General features: G+C 48.4%; 1 protein-coding gene across 2 annotated transcripts in view; it reads left to right on the top strand.

The window, feature by feature from the left end:
- Positions 1 to 4,622: 4,622 nt before the first annotated feature.
- TRIM26 (tripartite motif containing 26) overlaps positions 4,623 to 19,829 on the top strand; it is a 31,503-nt gene continuing 16,296 nt past the window's right edge. Inside the window, exons 1-2 of one of the 2 annotated variants that reach the window (XM_075532748.1) lie at positions 4,623 to 4,750; positions 9,363 to 9,522. The gene's annotated coding sequence lies outside the window, so the exon portion shown is untranslated. The remainder of the gene's footprint in view (positions 4,751 to 9,362; positions 9,523 to 19,829) is intronic. The other variant, XM_075532753.1, reaches the window with a different exon arrangement.

Raw genomic sequence — 19,829 nt, 5'->3', positions numbered from 1 at the left:
TCTGTCTGATCACCTTTCACTGGAATGTGTACAAAGATGGGTGTCTTCCAGTCAGTTGGCTAAGTTGCTGTCTTCTACATTTCCTGGCAGAGATGAGTATGTGCTTTCCATTCTTCATCAGCTTGTTGAAACATTTCGATTGGTATTCCATAAATTCCTCGAACCTTGATTTTGACTAATGCCTTGAGTGCCGCTTGAACGTCTTCCTTCAGCATCACTGATTCTTGCTCATATGCGACCCCCTGAAACAGTGCAATGTCAACTAGTTCTTTTTGGTACAGTGACTCTGTGTATTCTTTCCATCTTTTTTGGATGCTTTCTGCATCCTTCAATATTTTGCCCATAGAATTTTTCAATATTGTAGCTGACTGAAGGCTAGAATTTTTTCTTGAGTTCTTTCATTTAAGATATGCAGAGTGTGTTCTTCTGTTTGTTTGTTTTTAAACTCTGGGCCTCTATATATTTCATTGTAATATTTTGTCTTTATTGAATTTCCTTTGAAATTGCCTGTTCAGCTTATAACTTTTTAAAAAATTAAATCATTTTATTGGGGCTTCTTACAGCTCTTATCACAATCCATAGTTATATCCATTGTGTCAAGCACATTTATACATATGCTTTCAAAACATTTTCTTTCTACTTGAGCCCTTGGTATCAGCTAATTTTCTCCCTTCCCAGCGTATAGCTCTTATGAAGTAAATATAATTATTCCCCCTCTCTCGTTTTTTTCTGGCAAAAGAGCTTATGACGCATGATAGTTAAGCAATCCCCGGATCACACAGAAAGTGGCAGGGAAGTAGATTCAAGCCCCCATAATCCACATCCAAACAGAAACTTAACTCGCCTTACCTACTGCCCTAACCTCTGTCTAGTGTGGTCAACAGGCTGTGGAGCTGGAGGAAGGAATTTTCACTCTATTCTTACAACCTAGCAGGGGATGAAGTAGGTCTGAGTGCCCAGTAGCTCCAGGAACAGGTGTCTCCTTGGGCTGCTATAAAACTATCAAGTCACCCACTGTTCAGAGGGAGAAAAGAGATTCTCCAAGTCAAATATTATTTATAGAGAAGCATTTATTAAGTCTTGAATAGGACAAGGGTACATCATCCATCTAAGGGAGACCATCAGCAGGATGGTCATAACAGTGCCCACGGATTTACAGAAATTCCGCCACTTAAATCGGACATAGGGAAGTACGATCCACGGCAGATCAACATATCACAGTTGTAGGTGTGTCTACAGACCAGAAAAAAATGGAGCACAATTGGGACACATACACTATTTCAGATAGAAAAGCTTATAAAATTATTCGTTCAAAACCCTCCAACCAAGGTGTTCAGGATATGACTCATGATCATGTGAACCCTCGGACCCCAACTTCCATCAAGGGCAAACAGGCATGTCTCTAAATGCTAGGCTGTGCCCTGCCCCCTCCTGACTGTCTAGGGTACTGGTAGTAGTAGGTTAACGGTGAAAATAATTTACTGGAGGCTGAATCTATGTGGCGACTCAAAATGGACTTAAGGCTTCCACTGCAAATTGTAACCTTCTGCAAACCTGACTGGCTGGCTTGCTGCCATCGAGTTGATGCCAGCTCATGCCCTTCAGGGCATGTTAGAGCTGCCTCTGTGAGTTTCATAGAATGTTTCTCTTTACAGGAGTAGAAAGTCCCATCTTTCTTTACAGGAGTGACTAGTGGTTTTGTACCACTGACTATGTGGATCGCAGTCCAGTGTGCAACCACTACGCCAGCAGGGCCCCTACCCTGCAAATCTATCAGAATTTAATCCTGAATACAGCAGACAGCCTCTTCTTTCTCCCTCCAAGCAGCTGGTGGGTTCAAACTGCTGACCTTGTGGGCCACACCCCAACTTTTTTTCAAAGCATTTTATAAAACTTTTTGAGGATCAATCTACTGGGAGCTCTTACAGCTCTTATAACAATCCATACATCAACTGTATCGAGCATATTTGTACGTGTGCACCCCATATTTTAACACTATTGACATACTATCCCAAATTCCATCAAGGACACATTCAGACAAGTCCCTAAGGGCTAGGCTTTCCCTCCTCTGGCAAGCTAGGGGAGTACTTTCTACTTTCTAACTCTGTCTGAGTGTAAAGATATTCATATGGTGAGCTCATGGTCAGAAAGAATTCAGTGGCTGCTGAATCTATGCAGAGATTCGAAAATGGATTTGGGGTTCTCAATGTAAACCCTTGCACAAACCTGGTGCTCATAATTAATTAAGCTTGAGTACAACAGTGATGAATTTCTCTTTTGCCAATCAAGGTTTTGCAATGAATTTCCTTTTCCTGTTGAATGCTTTCTATTACACCATTACGGCCTCCTGCCGATGATCTCCCTTATCTGGAGATGATCGTCTTATACGTGGGGATCTGATGTGAACAGCCAATCAGCTTAAAGGGAAGCCTCATTCCTGGTGTGGCTCACATCCCTTATACCAGAGTAAGTCAAAAACTCTTGCTACTGGGGTTCCAGTGCCTACACAGAGTTTTGTACTCTCTGTGATCAGTGGATGACTGTAGACATTTGTCTTTATGCTCTTGGGGGAGTCTTAAAAAAAAAGATCCAATCAAAGCAGTGTCTTATAAGAAAATATGCTAGACAGGTCAGCTCGGAGGTTATGAAACCAGTTTGGGGGTGACCCCAAAAGGGTAATGTTGGTCGATTTCCTCAAGCACACAAGCTGAGCATGAGGACTTATTAGAAAGATATTTTAAGAAAATGGGAAACTATAGTAGTAAGAAAAGGGTCAGTATGTATGGACTGTGATAAGAGTTGTATGAGCCCCTAATAAATCGTTTAAAAAAATAAGAAAGCAAAATCAGTAATAAAAAATGCATAAAAAAGAAAGAAAGAAAAGGGTCAGAACAGTTGTGCTAGGGAATTCTTTCCCCAACAGGACAGACTGCCTACTCCCTCTTGGAAGCTAGCCAGGGCTGTCCTATGGGAATTTGATTGGGAAACCGTATCCCATCCACTTTACAGCTCTGATCTTCACCTTCAGACTGATTTTTGTTCTCCAAACTCAAAGACTAGACAAAAGGAATATGATTGAAGTCCTTGAGGCTGCCCAAATCACCATTCTGACGAGGTGTAAAATTTAAAAGCACAGAATTCACCAGAGAAGGGTTAGAGAGATGAAACATGGCTTTTGGACGTGTATAGGTTTAGGAGGTAAAGCCATAGTTCCCCATTGTGGTGTTCTTTTAAAATAAAGGTTTCTAGGGGGGTTTTTTTTGCAATGCTTTGTGACTTCCCCATTAATTCATGAATCCGGAGTACCTCCTCCAAATGCTGTTAACATCGGAAGAGGAGGGGAGTAGAGTCCGTAGTAATAGGACTTAGGGTCTGGGCTCACTTCAGCCATAGACACCTCCCCTATACACACCTGCACGAACCAGGTTACAGGGGAGGCGGGTTGAGCTGATAGGACGGATTAGGAACCAGAAAATGCCATCTATGCCCCAACCCTATCCCTTAAGGGTGGGACACTGGAGAGCGCCTTCCCACCCAGCTCCAGGCAGGGGCGAGGTGCATCATTGTTTCGCTCTCGCCAAGAGGCAAGGTTTCCTGGCAGTACCGAGTGGCCTTGAACCCAGGCGGGTGCAGCGACAGGAGGCAGAGGAGGAGAATTGCAGATAGGGGCGTTGTCTGCTTTGGGGCAGCGAGCTCGTCCCTGGGAAGGCCAGAGGTCACATGGCGGGAACTTCCCAAAGAGGCCTTTGTGTGGCCATGTGGTTCCCGAATTCAGCGCGGAGACAACCTCGTCGACTCTCAAAACCTCAGTGTTCCTGTCTGTCGAATGGGAACAACAATCCCTGCTTTCAGGATATACATAAAGTATCTTGCTCAGTAGGTTCTCTCTCTCTCTCTCTCTCTCTCTCTCACACACACACACACACAGACACAGCTACAGAGTGGATTTCTACTTCTCTTAGTGACTCATAAAATATCTTGCTCAGTGTAGTCTCTCTCTCTCTCTCTCTCTCTCTCTCTCTCTCTCTCTCTCTCTCTCTCTCACACACACACACACACACACACACACACACAGAGCTACGGAGTGGATTTCCACTTCTCTTAGTGACTCAGCGATCCCACTCAGGGCTTCCCAGGCCATGTATCGTTACGGGAGGCGACAGCCTCGTCTTCTGCCGAGCAGCTGGTGGGCTTTTAAGCGGCGATCTTGCCAGGCCAGCAGTCTAAGGCTCAGGCGATCCGCGAAGAGGAAGGGGCACGTTGCAAACAGCTCCCTCGGATGCCGCGTTGGGGACCAAGCGTCAGGTCTCGCACGACAACGCACCCCCCACCCCCATGCACCCAGAGGAAGGCGCGGGCCTCGGGGGAAGGCTTTTTGTCTTGTCCCCCAGAGTACTCCTCGCGTGACTCATCGGGCCCCCGGGGTCTCAGAGCTCCGCTCCCCTCCAGCCGGTAGCAGGTACCGCAACACCTGCAGCTCTCGGCGGCCAGTTGCAGTTCCCTTTCCTCCAGGCTGCCCCTCGGAGTTTCCGGGATTCGCCCGGAGATCATGACGTCTCCGAGCCTTCGGTTCTGATTGGACGGTGCGGCTCAGCACGGGCCAATCCCGGCGCTGGCTGGGGAGAAAGCCCCGCGCAGGGCTCGCGGCGGGGCGGGAGCTCGCGGTGGCGGCGGCTTCGCGGAGAGCCGCGGGTTCCGGCCCGCACCGCCTCGGGAGGAGGGAAGCCGTCCGCGCCCAGGCCCGGAGCCGGTGAGTGGGGCGCGTCCTCGGGAGCGCCCCGAGGAGACTGGGTTCAGAGGGATGAGCTCCGGCGTGTGCGCTCTCGGTAGCGCCCCTGCTTCTGGTGCGCCCCGAACCCCCATTCCCCGCGGGCTCGCGGGCTCTTCCGAGGCCACCAAGGTGGGACTCGGGTCCGTGCTGTCTCTGCAGCCGGAAGTCAGCGGGCCCGGTGACGGTCCTGGTGCCGGGAACCTGCTAGACTGCAGGCCAGTCGGGCTCTGACGCCAAAGTCACGGCTTCTCTCCCCACCCCAAACCACTTTTGCTTGTCGAGGTGCCTTCGCCCTTGGCTAGCCCGTGAGCTTCCCGTGCCTACTTCCTCCCCGGGTGGCCTTGGGAAGAGGGTGTCACATTCCAGACCCTTACAGATTCCCACTTCTTCCCAGGAGTGTGCTTCCCAAGACACAAGTGTGATGTTCTTTAATCCATGTGGCAAATGTCCAAGTCAGGCACCAGGGCATAGACTTTTTTAACCCCCCCCTCCTCAATTTAAGGGCAACATTTTATTTCCCCCCTCAAATCGGCTTATTAGAACGGTGTTAGATTTAAGGGGAAAGGGGCGAGCTTAGTACAGCGTTCCCGTAGGTCCCTTACCCCGTTTTCCCTTTTAATGACAGCTTACATTGTTGGGAGGCACCTGCTAGCCAGTGACTCAGAGCGACCCGAGGTGCGACTATGCCCCACGTCGCCCCCACAATCATTCTCATGTTAGAGCTCGTTGTTACAACCCATGCTAAGAAACCTTAATATTTAAAAAATGTTTTATCGTGAATTAGGTGAAAGTTTACAAAGCAATTCTAAACCGATTTTGTTCAATGGGCCCTCGGGGTGAGCCACTTCTCCCCTGTGTTCCAATCGCCATACATCTTTTCTAACTCTGAACTTTGCCCTTGGCTTCTTGCTGCCCTTTTGATCTTAAGTGGTTGATTGTTCTAAGGAGTGGGGTATGGGGTAGGGAGCGGGTTCATTTCCAGAACTGAAGGACAATCAAGACCAGAGTTTTGGGGGTTCTACCAGTCTCTGTCAGACCAGTCACCTACATTTTCATCCCACTCTTCCCAAGATCCTTTTCAGGGCATTGACAAAAAGCCTCGCAAATTTCTGTGAGGATTACAGCCGAGAAAACCCCGTGGTGCAGTTTACCCTGATACCCAAGGGACCGCCAAGAGTCAGAATCTACTTACCGGCCACAGTTTAGGTTTAGTGTTTTGGTGGTGGTGGTGGTCAAGTATATTGTCCAATGCCCCACCTACTGGGATGTTTCTGATGTTTTTCACATGGGAAGAGAGGGGTTTGTGATTCCTGGAAAGAAGGCCATAGAGAAGGTATCCTCACACCCTCCTTTCAGTGGTACCCTTGAACATGCCCCCTCCTCTCGTTGCTAGCCTTGATCTGGCTTCCCTTACTGTACTCTTAGAAGGAAGTTATTATGCTTAGTTTATACTTTCATTGAAGAGCTGGGAATGCTATTCCTCCCTCCTTGAGGGCAGAGGATCCACGCAAATGTTTCTTTTTTTATTGTGCATTGCGCGAAGGGTTTACATTTTAGGTCATCAACTCAACAATTCAAAACACTATAGATTCTACCCCACCCCCACCCTTGCTAGGATTTCTCTTCTTCCTCATCCATCCACCTTTTCACCCAAGACAAGAGCTGCCAATCTGTAATTTGGTATTCCAGACTTTCTCTTGGCTTTTATCCTTAAAGTAGCGATTTCATAAGGAACAAATATTCAAGGTTTCATCATTGGTTTTTAATGATGCATAGTGTAAGGTTTCTCAGAGAGGAGAGAGTGAGGATATTAATGAATAGGCTTTATTTTGGAATAACGGACTTAACAGAGATCAAAGGAAGTGGGGTAAAAGGAATAGGGTAGTTATGTGGAGAGAGGTCAGAGCCGGCCCAAGATCTTAAGCCAAAGAACCAGCTGGGTGAAGGAGAGAGAGAGCAGGCTTAAAGGGGCCACTGGGGCCACCGCCACCGCAGAAAAGAGAAAAGTTAAAGCGGACCTGCGACCAAACCACAGTGGAGTTAGGCAAGGATAAGGTTAATGACACCACCACCTCTGTGGGAGACGGACTGAGGGACCACCCTGGGAAAGAGGGAAGCTGCAGGCAGGCGGGTGCAGAAGAGCGAAGACAAAGAAAAGTCCCGCGTATATTAAGTCTTTGGGGGCAGTTATTAATCTTTTTTTAGTTATTAATCTTTTAGACAGGATAGGCACTGCACATCTTGCTGTTGTAACGATTGAGATGCGCATGACGCATGTATATGGCTGTTCGTCCTATGTCTCTTACTTATTTAGGGTCTACACCCAGCAGAGGCGTGGAATTTCTTTTTTTCCTCTCTTTCTTGTTTTTAAACCATTTTATTGGGGGCTCATACAACTCTTATCACAATCCATCTATCCATCCATCCATCCATCCATCCATCCATCCATCCATCCATCCATGTGTCAAGCACATTTGTACATTTGTTGCCATCATCATTCTCAAAACATTTGCTTTCTACATGAGCCCTTGGTATCAGCTCATCCCCCCCCCCACGAATCCTTGATAATTTATAAATTATTACTATTTTGTCATTACACTGCCCAACATCTCCCTTCACCCACTTTTCTGTTGTCCATACCCCAGGGAGATATGTAGATCCTTGTAATGGGTTTCCTCCTTCCCAACCCAACTTCCCTCCTCTCTCCCAGTATCACCACTCTCACCACTGGTCCTGAAGGAGTCATCTGTCCTGGATTCCCTGTATTTCCAGTTTCTATCTGTACCAGTGTGCATCCTCTGGTCTCACCAGATTTGTAAGGTAGAATTGGGATCATGATAGTAGGGTGGGGGTGAGGAAGTATTAAAGAATGAGAGGAAAGTTGTATGTTTCATTGTTGCTACACTGCACCCTGACTGGCTGGTCTCCTCCCCGAGACCCTTCTGTAAGGACATGTCTAGTTGCCTACAGATGGGTTTTAGGTTCCCACTCCGCACTCCCCCTCACTCACAATGATATGATTTTTTGTTCTTTGATGCCTGCTACTTGATCCCATGGACACCTTGTGATCACACGGGCTGGTGTGCTTTTTCGAGCCAGGAATTTCTATTCCCAGTTGCTTGTACTATACACACCCACCCCACCAGCAGTGCATGAGAGGGTTCCAGTCACAGCGCACCTTCTCCAGCGCTGGTTTCTTTTCACTGGACCGTCCTTGTTGGTGTCATGTAATTCTTATAATAGTGTTGCTTTGATTTGTATCTCCCAGGTGGCTAATGTTCGTGAACACATTTTCTTGTTTGTTAGCCACGTGAATGCCATTTTTTGTGAGCTGTCTGCTCATGCCCTTTGCCTCCTAAAAATTTAAAAATTGTGTTAATTTTCTCATTGAGGTCTTGTACTTTTCTATAGATTTTAAAGATTAGTTCCATGTCCATTGAATTGTTTCCAAATTCTGTTTTCTCAGTCTGCGGATTCTCTTTTTACTCTATTGATGAAGTCTTTTCATATACATTAAGTGTCAATTATTTTTTTTAACCTTGGCACTGTATCTTTTAAAAAAAGCAGCTTTATTGGCATATAATTCACATATCTTACAATTCGGTGGTTTAATCACATCAAGAAGACTTGTACCATCATCATGACAATCAGTTTTAGAACATTTTCTTTGTTCTTATTCTCAACTTTGTTAGCTCCTCGTTTCCCTCCACCTGTCCCGCCAGACCTCCAAGGATCCATTAATCCAGTTACTGTCTCTATGGATTTACTGATGCTGGACTTCATAGACAGAAAACGATTACAACAGTCCAGAAGGAAACAGATTAAAACCTCCACCAAAAAGAAAACCGAAAGTATTTAAAACAATAACACATTTAAAATGGACCCAAAGGGAGAACAAATGATAAGATGTTAAATTTTAACATCGACTTTTCAGTGCCATCTGCTTGAGTGCAAGGCCACTCGCATGCGGGGTGTAGGGCCCGAGGCGTTCACCAGAGGCTACATCGACATGTATTTTCCTTTCACACTTAAAAAAAATTGAAGCAGCTTCACAGTGGGTCAAGAGGGACATGACCTGATAAGGTGCTGCATTTTAACCTATGTCTGCCATAGTCCTCTTTACAATGTTCTCTTTCTGGTCCACGCTATTCATCCCCCTGTAGTGGGGCCAGAGGGTATTCACAGGAGCCTTAATCTCTGCGTGGACCCTGCCAATGGACGCTGAGCCAATGGACAAAGCAGGTATTCACAATTCTTTTGAGCAGGCCCCAGTCCTCTGCTTTGTCCTCTACGGTGTATGCTTCCTATGTTATCTTTGACAGTGTGTCTCTGCCCCGTAAGTTTGACACACTGCTTTCACACCGATGATCTTTGCGGAATCTGGGCTTTACATTTGGGTCTTTGATGCATCTTGAGGTCATTTTTGGTACATGGGGTGAGGTATGGGTCTAGTTTCAATTTTCTGCCTAGGGAGATCCGATTTGTTTTGTTTGTTTGTTTGTTTGTTTTCAAAATTCTGCTGGAGAGCTTTGTTTCTACCCAATATATTAAACGCATGTATGGACTAATGGATATTTATTTTCTACTTTAGGTTTGAATCCAGTACTATATTATATATGTTGTTACTGAAACTGTCCTGGTTTTAAGTTGGCTCCTTCCTATCAAGGATTTTTATAAAGTTTTGCTATTCAGATCCTTGTGACCTGGAGAACTCGGCCAGTCTTGCATTGTTACTATCCTCCTCTTAAAAGGTAAGCAAGCTGAGGCAGGGACCTCTTAGATTAAGGTGACCAGACGTCCCTCTTTTGGAGGGACAGTTCCGATTTTTAACAATTTTTCCTGCGGCCTGCGGCCTGCGGCGTTTTTAAAAAGTCCCAATTTTTGGAAAGAATGCACGACCAGCTAGGGTATATGGTTTCGGGCTGCCATGTGGTTATTTGCCAGCATATGAGTTTCATCAATGATGTCCCGCTTTACCAATGTTAAAATCTGATCACCTTATCTTAGATGGAGGCAGGGGCTGGAGTCAGACTGGCAGTGACCACCCCAGAAAACACCCATTCTCTGAGTCAAGACTTCAGATGAGGACTTTAGGGGTGAGACATAAATAGTGGGAAGAAAAACAAAAGCTGAATTAGAACAGGCCAGCCTGGGAGAAATGGAATGGCCCGCTCTCCCCTATCACTATGTGCTTTGGAGGGCGCCCCAGGGAGACTTGGGGAATGTTTGAGGACAGAGTGTCTCAGCACCTTTTACTGAAGCAAATGGGTCAAGTGAGAAAGGGGAACATGGTGCCAAGAAGGAGAAAGAAGTTAGCTGGCCTCTGGGATTGGGTGACACCCACTTTGTACCAGATTTTGTTGTTGGTTGGCCTTCAGTTCAGTTCTGAATCATGGTGGTCACAGTGTACAGGGTAGACCTGAGCTTCAAAGGGTGTCCAAGGTGGCCTTCTAGGTGCAGATTTTCAGGCCTGTCTTATGGCCTGTGGGTGGGTTCGAACTGCCAGCGTTCTGGCTAATAGCTGAGGGTTTCGCCATCAGAACTGGAAATAAGAAGGTGAGTGAGGCATGGCCTTGAGTTCATATTTTGTTGTGGGGGAAGACTACTAAAAACTTGGATTATGAAGAGTTGTATGAGCCCCCAATAAAATGATTTAAAAGAAAACAACTTTGATTATGAAGCAGCATGGGGTCCCTGTGGCTACCTGTTGGGCTGCAAACCGCAGGACCAGCAATTCCAAGCCACCAGCCATTCCATCCCACACGGGAGAAAGACGAGGCTCCTACTCTCATAAAGAGCCCCAGTTTTGGAAACCCACAGGGACAGGTGCACCCTGCCCTGCAGTGTTCCCATGAGTGGGAATTGACTCGATGGCAGTGAGTTTGGTTTGGGTTTGGTGCTTCCTGTAACAGAGCATTAGGAACTCACTGAGGGAGGGGCTGGGACAGGTGGGGCCGCACAATTAGGAGACACATCGATTGCAAGCCTTCTAGGACTAGCTATAGCTTGTCACAGCGAGAAGATGGGTGACGGGCTTCTGGAGCAAAGACAAGAACATATACTAGGGTGGGGCTGGCAGTGACAAAAAGGGTGTCTTTCTTTTTCAGTGCTCAACATCTCTAGTAGCTGGAGCAGTAGATGGAGAGTAGCAGGACTTGGGGCTGAAAGTGTAAGTTGGGGCTGGACTGGAGTGACTTTGTCTACCAGCTGAGCGGCATTTCGAAGTGGCAGAATGACAAGATGGGATGTATACAAGGGGGAAGCAGAAAGAATTGCTACTGGTGTTCCAGTTTGTGCATGCACGTTTGTCCATCTCTGTGATCCTTGGGTGGCTGCAAACAAGTTCTCTCAGTAACACACTTGTCTTTGTCTTATTAGAGAGCTTAAAAAAAATCCAGTCCTAACAGTGGCTTTGGAGGAGAACTGTTAAGTCAGTTAAATTCAAAGAAGGGTGGTGGTCAGCTCAGTTTATGGTGACAAATTTTTTGTTTTGTTTTTTTAATTCTAAAGAGATTATCTGGATATATGCTCTTGGCCATCATGAGGGCTTCTGAGGAAGATGTTTTAAGAAAATGGAGCGCTTCACTGATAAGGAGGGAACTTGCACCCAGGCATAGCTTTCCATCCTATAAGCCTCACACACATTCTTGGCATGAAGCCAGGGCTGCCCTTTGTGAATTTCGTGGAGAAACCTTATCACCTCCACCCCAAAGCCCTGGTCTTGCCTCCTCTCGGGGACACCCACGTGGCCGTTTTAACATCGTTTCATATCACGGAGCACAGAATTCACTGGGGACGATGGTCTGGCGCGATGGGACTCCACCTTCAGGAGGGTGTGGCCCCAGATGGAATATATGTTGAGAAGCCACAGCTCGGCATTTTCACATTTTTGTCTAATACAGATTTCCATGGTTTTCGTAGCAGTACTTTTGCCTGTGTGCTTTCGCGGGACTGGCAGCACTGGCTTGTTTTTGTTTTTGTTACTACATGTAATCTGCGAGGAATGGTTGGCATTTCCCTCGGGGTGCAATGGGTAAAATCACTCAGCTGTTAACTGAAAGGTTAGCAGTTCAACCCCACCAGCTGCTTCATATGTAGCTGCCTGCTTCCTTAAAGATTTACAGCCTTGATTTGGGAGACAAAGCATGGCCCCCTCAAGCAGTTGCTTGGGACAGCTAGCGGTGAGGCTGAGTATGACTCACCATCACAGCTACCTGTGTCCATGTCTGAGGACAAGCTGGAGAATGACCACACCGGCCTCAAGGTAGCCTGCAGGACGGCCCTCTTCTCCAGTTCTAAATCAAGGCACATGCTGCGGAGCAGGTTGATGAAAGCCTACTGTGAGCAACAGGGTTTGTCAATGAATCAGATTAGATTCAGGTTTGACAGGCAGCCAGTTAACACAATGGATACCCAGCCCGAAGACACATTGTTGTCTTCCAGCAGTGGATGGTAGTGGCTGGAGGGCGTTTGGGGCTGTGGCATCTAGGCCCTTTCACCACCCCCAAATGTCATCTTCCCTTGCATTTTCGATCCAGTAGTAAGAACGGGAGCCCGCCAAGGCAGAGGAGTCTGCAGAAACCCAAGGATGGTCACTAAACGACTTCACAGTCTCTGACCGACGTGGAGAGCAACTCAACATCATTTCTGTAGGGGGGTCCCCTACAACTGCAACTGGACCAGTATACTGTTCCTGGATCCCGGTTTGGGGGCCTGGTGGGGGCGGAAGAGGAAATTTCACCGGCTGTTTGTAGTAGGCACAGCTTATGAAATTTAACCCTCCTACTGGAAATTTAAACTTCGTCAGCATCTACTAAAGTCAAAGGGGAAATAGCAGGATGCTGTCCACTTCGGGGGCCCTCTGGGCTAGCGTCTCCCCCGCACCATTGCTCAGTGCCGTCTCAGTGCAGTGGGCAACGCCTGCAATATTCCGTTGGCTTCTGCACTTATTCATCCCGGGAAAAAGAATGTCCACCATCCGCCTTTGGTAACACTCACTTTGGTGGTCGCAATTCTGCTAGGATTTGTTTCTGGTGCATAATTACAGTCTGTAGTCAATAAAGGTACAGTCATGGTTTGCTGACTCTGCAGTTCCGTTGCTCTGTTCAGAGCTACTTCAGGGTGTGATACCAAACCCATGGAAAGATGGCTTCATGCTCGTTCCTCTCAGAGGTTTGTGCTGTGCTGCTTTCATATTGAATTGATATGCATTAGGGCAAGTTCCGTTCCGTGATCTCTTTGGGGATCTCGACCAATCACAGAGTGTCACCGTTCAGAAAGGGCTCATTGATGCTTGACTGTCCTCCGTTGCTTTTGGAAGTCACCGTTGCTTTTGGAAATCCTCCGTTGCTTTTGTGACTTGACCCTTCATCTCTTGCTTGTGTGAAATCTTGCTGGGAATATTCTTGTTTCCTTTGCAGTTTGCTGTGTGGGCAGGGGTAGGATGTTTGGGCCCTGTTGTACATTATGTGTTGCCCTTTACTACTGTGCAGAGTAAATATAGTTTGGTTAAAAAAAAAAACAAACAGCCTTGGAAAGCTTATGAGTCACTATGAGTTGGAATTGACTCGATAGCAATTAGTTCGGTTTTTCTGGTTTTGTTTTATGTTCTTCAGGGCGGGGGATAAGGGGCAGTATTTTGCCAGTTAAATTACAACATGTCGTGTGTCATCTTTGAAAGATGATAAAATGTGGTGGCATGGGTGTCTCCGATTTGAAGACTATGGTTCCTCCCAAGCTAGTGACCTGGTAACCTATCTGCCCCTTGAGAGTGAGCTAACTAACTGGTTATTGTGAAGTTCACAAACTCCATTTACGCTCTTGGGAAAATTCAAGTTGAGAGACTGGCCGGGTCTTAAAAAGGACAGAGTGGAACTGCCCATTTGGGGTTTCGGAGGCTGTACATCTACATGATAGCAGAAAGCCTCCTCCTTTATCCCGGGAGCAGCTGATCTGTGCTAGGTGTTGACCGTGGGGATCGCAGCCTGATTCGTAACTTACCAAACAATGAAAAAGAGCGACGTGGGCTCACAGTCATGAATCTAACGTGTGATGTTGACAGGTGAAGGGTGAGAGGGTGCTCATTGGCCGAATATTGGGTAGATGTCCGGACATTTCTTCTTAGTCTGTCTTGGTCCCGAAGCTCCACTGAAACCCATTCTCATTGTAGCAACACCCCAAGCCTCCATGACAGGTGGGTGCTGGCCGTGCCTAAGGTTCTTCGGCTGGATTCAGACCGGGGCCTCACACATGGAAGGCAGGATCCTATATGGAACCATCACTGCCCCATTAGATGCGCAGAGCGGCCAGAGGCCATTCTGTGGGACAGTAGAATTGCCCTTTAGGGCCTTCCACAGCCATGTCTTTGCCGAAGCCTTTTTGTCTTAGAGTGGCTGGTGGGTTTCCTGCTGACCTTGTGGATAGCAGCCCGGTACATCACCAGGGTGTGCAGCGTATCGTAAGCACCCAGTGAACCCTGTGAACTGTGGAATGACCCATGATAGCCGTCTGCCTAAAGCCCTGTGCGGCTTCCCGGAGCAGTAGGATAAACTCCATATCCTGACTCAGCTCACAGTCACACACTCTCGATTCCCTTCTCTGTCCAGCCTGTCACTGTCCCAGGTAGACAGTCCCCCCACTCACTCACCCCACTGTGAGCAGGTGGCTGCTCGTCTCCATCATCACCTCTCTTGGGCAGCCCGCCTCCGTCTGCCCCCTTTTCGTGACTCAATGTGCCGTGTGGTGGAGTGGAAGGAACTGGAATGGGTGCCCTGCATCTCAGAGCCATTCCTGTCCTTGCTGGGTGGGCACATCACGCTAACCCTCTGTGTCACATGTGGACAAGGTCCATGTCGCTGAAGGGGCTGCATAGTGAGCTCTAATAGCCCCATGAAACACCCAGGGAAATATATTTGGCAAGAGAGTTTGACCCATGATTCAGCTTCGGACCAATGCCCAGGCTCAAACACAGAGTCCCTGCCTTGGGGACATCAACTGCAGGACCAGGGCTCATGAGAGCCTGGCCTGATGCCCCTCCCAGCTGGCCCCTCGAGGGGATTAGCATTGTTGAGCCTGCCATGTGCTCTGTCCTACTGGCCCCAGTGACTTTGGTGGCCTGCTCTGCTATGGAGCAGGCTGACACAGAGCCCTGTAGGGGAAGTGACCCGGGTGTGACCACAGTCACCAGGTTCCTGAGACAGCCTGCTGTGTGAGGGTTGTGAAGTTGGGGGGCACGAGCCTTTGATATCCTCAGCCGAGGCATGGCCACTCCTCTTGTGTCCACTCTGGATCCCCCTTTTTGGTCTTGCAGCTTGTTGTCTGCCGGTTTGTTGGAAGGGCCTCTCGCCGGTGACTTCTGGAAGGATTGCCTTTTTCCTAGTTTCAGAAGCTACATTTATGAGACAAGGCTTCCAGAGATCAGGTGCCTCGGGGCTGCCTCTTGGTGACCCCCAGTCTCCCCAAAATGAAGGTCTGATTGGTTCTGACTATCCTCGTGGGTGGACACTGAACCATCATGGTCCATAGGAGCTTACATTTTGTCTGGAAGTCCCACTGAAACCTGTTCAATCTTTCAGTGCAAAACATGTGGCTATGCTTCCGGAATCTAACAATGGTCTCCTGCAGGGAAGGCCGGAAGCCCAGCACTCAACCACCAGTGGGTGCCCTGTAGCACAAGGAGCCCCATGCTCAGTGCTAAAGGGTTGCAAGGAAGAAGCCTGCCTTTGATGCAGAAGCTGGAGAAGCAGCCTGGGGCTGTGAAGAAAGCTCTGAAGTGGGAGCCTGGAGTCCAGGGTGCAATCCCTCCACTCACTTCTGCGGTTCATGTTTCCCAGGATCCTTTTCTGGGTGACACGGAGCCAAGGTGGCAGGCAAGAGGCGACAAGAAAGGTGTTTGATGTGGGGCAGTGGGCAGGCGGAAGGACTGTGGATGGAGTTCAACACCTCTCAGGTAGCTGTTGGGACGTGTAGGGCCAGAGTTGGGATCTCTTCCCTCAGTCTGGGATGGGCCCAGGGCAGGGGTAGGGGCAGGGCTGTTAGTGTCTGCCCCTGGTGCCCGCCCAGGGGATGGTGACAGCACTACTTTCCTCAGCTCTAGTTTTCAACTCCCAGTGAGGGAATGATGCCCCAGCCTGAGCTGTTCTGGAAATTTCCAGGCTAGTCCCCGCTACCCTGCTGATTTCTGTGTGGTAGCTGTTCTGACATCCAGAGGCCTGCTCGGGGGTAAGGTAGCCCAGGAGAGGCAGCTCAGGGTCAGAAAAGGGCAGCTACTGACTGGCCGGGAAGTGGGTATCCCTTGGTGAATTTTCTGGTTCCGAAGAAGCTGTCCCTTCAGCAAACCAGCTTTGAGGTTGTTGAAAGGGCAGAGAGCAGCCCACCCCGGGGCAAGGCAATTCAGCTACGGTTTCAGAGCTCACATTTAGGTTAAAGGGGCTAGGGTCGGGTTGTGCGAGGTCATGTCTAAGGGTTTTGGTTATTTGGGGATATTTTTCTGGCTCTTGCTGTGGCTTCTGTCTGCGCAAGAGGAGGAGTGGAGAGAAGACTGATGATTTTGTGCCAACACTGTGGGAAACGGTTGAGATGACCAGAATACACTGCAGGCGCTGATGACAGAAAGGTTAGAATCCCGAGTGGGGGGGTGAGAGGTGGGGAGCATGACAGGTTGGAAGAGTTTGCAGGAAGAGTGGATTGCGTTGAGTCTGAAAGGCTCTGGGGGGAGGGGTGTGTGTGTGTGTGTGTGTGTAGCAGCTAGGACCAGGCACATCAAAGGCGTGGCGCTTTTAGTGACAGCAGTAATAGTACCCATGTGCTGTCTCAGCACTTCCTCAGCTGACAATGCCCTTGGCCTCAGCTGAACTTCTCGACAAAGCAAATGGTATCAGAGCCCATGTTCCAGTCTGCCTGGGCAGGAGGGAAAACTTAGTGGGTTAGGCCCAGGCATTGGGTAGCTCTGTGTGCTACCCTCCACCAGCGTTGTTCTGAGCACTGAAGCTATAAGACGTGTAGAGGCCCCTGGAAGATAGGGTGGGCCCTAAATTAACGCCTTAGTTGTCACAGATCACCTGGTGACCGAATTATACAGCCCTAGTGGTGTAGTGGTTATGCACTGGATTGCTAACTTCAAGATCGCTTGTTTGACACCACCAGCCCCTCCATGGGCGAAAGATGAGGCCGTCTATTCCTATTGAGAGTCTCTGTTGTGCCCTGTGCTACAGGGTCACTGTGAGTAGGAATGGCTTTGAGGTTTGAGTAAGCACTTGAATCCAGGAGCTCTGGTGGCACTATTGGGTACACATCAGACTGCTAAGCTCAAGGTTAGTAGTTCAAACCTACCTGTCCCTCCAGGGGAGAAAGATAAGGTTGTCTGTTCCCTTAAAGATTTATTACCTCAGGAACCCTAGAAAGGATCCCTGTGGGTTGGAATAAACTCAACGGCAGTGGGTTTAACTTGAACACAGATTGTTAAGCCTGCTGGTTTACACATTGGCGCTGATATGTATTCAGCAATGCCACAGATAACCCCTTTTCAATATTCAGACAACCGTATGTTCAAGAAGGAGTTTGTGTAACCATGTGATGGATTGAACGTAGAATTGGCACTGTTTCAATGGCCCAGTTCTGGTGCCCCCCCGCCCCCCAGGGCAAATGGACCTGCACTGTCCACATCATCTTCCGTTCTTAATGCATCCGTTTGTCCCATGCGCTGAGTGGTTTTCGGCATGTTGGGTTGGGAAAACCCATTTTAAGAATGTGACAGAAAGCTATGGGCTGGCACATTCTTCCCCAGGAAGATGTTCAACCTTGTCTGTTGTATTGCTGAGCTGTTTATGGTCACGGCGATACCTCATTCCTGCCGCAGCGCGTGTTGCCTAAAAATCTGAATTTCATCACCTCAGAACCACTCTTCTAAGAAAATGAATCATAATTTCTTCCTATGAGTCGATTCCCAACCGTCTTTAAAAAGTTCCCCTAATTATCCCAAAATGAGGGTAAGAGTTGTTTTTCCTTTTTTTTTTTTTAAGCCACGATCCAGTCGAGATTCGCGCATGGCATTTGGCTTCCGTTTCTCCAGAAACGAACCTTTTAAAGTCCAGAGCAATCTTTAATTTTTGCTGACCCTGACATTTGAGACCAGGCCAGTTATCTTGGGAAGTGTTCCAGAGTCTGTATTCATTCGTCTTTCCTCGTGTTGTTGAGGGTTGGCTCAGCCTCCTGTCCTGCTTGTTTCAAGGTCATTCGGAGTCAGGGTTCTAGGCAAGAACAGTGCAGAGGCCCTGCTGTGCATCCTGCATGTAGTCACACCAGGAAGCACAGAGTGCTACTTTCTCCCTCTGTTGGTGAGGGGTGCTGCTGTGTTAGTCACTTGGTGTGGGTCAGCAGAGCATCCCCTTGTCGAGGCACATTGGTGAGCAGTTCTTGGGTGGTACTGGGGCGCCATGGGAACACCCTGTCCTGCTGCACCTCACACCTAATGGCTTTAACAGCTGCTGCTGAGCGTTGCCTTTTTATGGTGGGGGTTTCAGAATGCTGGTTTTCCGATTCTTCCCCCCCCCCCCGTATACTTTTTAGCAGGTGTCCTGTAATCCCTGTAATTTCATTCATTTAATACATACACAGTAATTGGTACGGAGCTTCAGGGGGGACTCATGACCCCTGGAGGCTGAACGAGAGAGCCTGAGTTAGCAGACAGTGAGCTGAAGTGAGCTCCGAGTGAGCTGAAGACTCAGTGGTGGTTTTGTCCCCCAATGGCCCGCTGTGAGTCAGAACTGGGCTTCCCACGGTTTTCACTGGCTGGCGTTTTAGAAGCAGCTGTGCAGGCCTTTCTTCCAAAGTGCCTCTGGATGGACTTGAACCGTCAGCCTCTAAGTGATGACATGTGAAATAGTTTATTGTGCGAACCTGGCCGATAAACACATGTGCCGTTAATTGAAAGGCAGAGAGATAAATGGCTCAGTGAGCCTCGCCTGTCTACTTCTCGGGTTTGTTGCTTTGTCATGGTCACAGCTGGTGCAGCTGCCTTAGCCAGTTCCCTGCTTCAGCTGGCAAGGCTCACTTCCTGCAAGACATCCCTGAGGAGAAGCCGCATGGACCTGCCTCTGTGCAGCCCTAGATGCTGGAGCACCCGTGTGGAGACCCCTGCCAGCGCTGAGCTGCTTACACATTCACTGACTAGGCTTTCCTCCTGCAGTCGGCATCATTGCATGTGTTTTGTGAGATGGAGGAGGACTTTGTGGATTGGTGTTGGACATACGGGTTAATGTTTGACTTGTGGGCTTGGGCAGCACCGGGTTGGGATGTTTTCTTCATGCACACTTAACCTTTATATGAAACTCTCTCTTATGCATGAGTTTCTGTGGATTTGTTTCTCTAATGTACCCAGACTCACACAGCATGGAAAAGAGATCTAAAGCCCACAGGCTCACCCAGCACCAGTCCCTCCGAGTCCCTGACCCTTTGCAGAGCTGCCTTTTGTTTCTGGGAGGGAGAGAACGGGGCCGGCCCCACAGTATCTAGGCTTCTTACTAACTGTGATACTCTAAGAACTTGATCTTTTCTTCCCTTTGCTCGTTGAATTCCCTGGTCCCTTAATCTGAACTTCACGTGGAAGAGTTTTTCATGTTCGTTACGAGTCTTAAAGCCACACACCTCTGATTGTCGGTACTTCTGGTTGGAATGTAGCCTCAGCAGTTTAAGTGCCTTAGCACAGGGACTCCCTCTAAGCCAGTGGTTCTCATCCTTCCTAACGCCGCAGCCCTTTCATACACTTCCTCATGTGGTGGTGAGCCCCCAACCATAAAATTATTTTCACTGCTACTTCATCACTGTAATGTTGCTACTGTCATGAATTGTCATGTAAATATCTGATATGCAGAAGGTATTAGGCGAGCCCTGTGAAAGGGTCGTTTGACCTCCTACGGGGTCGCGACCCATGGGTTGAGAACCGCCGCTCTAAGTGATGTGATGGTGGTGTGCCGTTGAGTCAATTCCTGTAGGACAGGGTAGAGCTGCCCTGTGGTGTTTTCTAGGCTGTAGCAATTATGGGAGCAGATCTTTTCTCCTG

The sequence above is a fragment of the Tenrec ecaudatus genome, chromosome 1, assembly GCF_050624435.1.
Source record: "Tenrec ecaudatus isolate mTenEca1 chromosome 1, mTenEca1.hap1, whole genome shotgun sequence".
In the NCBI taxonomy this organism is placed as follows: domain Eukaryota; kingdom Metazoa; phylum Chordata; class Mammalia; order Afrosoricida; family Tenrecidae; genus Tenrec; species Tenrec ecaudatus.
The sequence above is the reverse complement of the archived record's forward strand: the minus strand, read 5'-3'. Positions and strand labels throughout refer to the sequence as shown.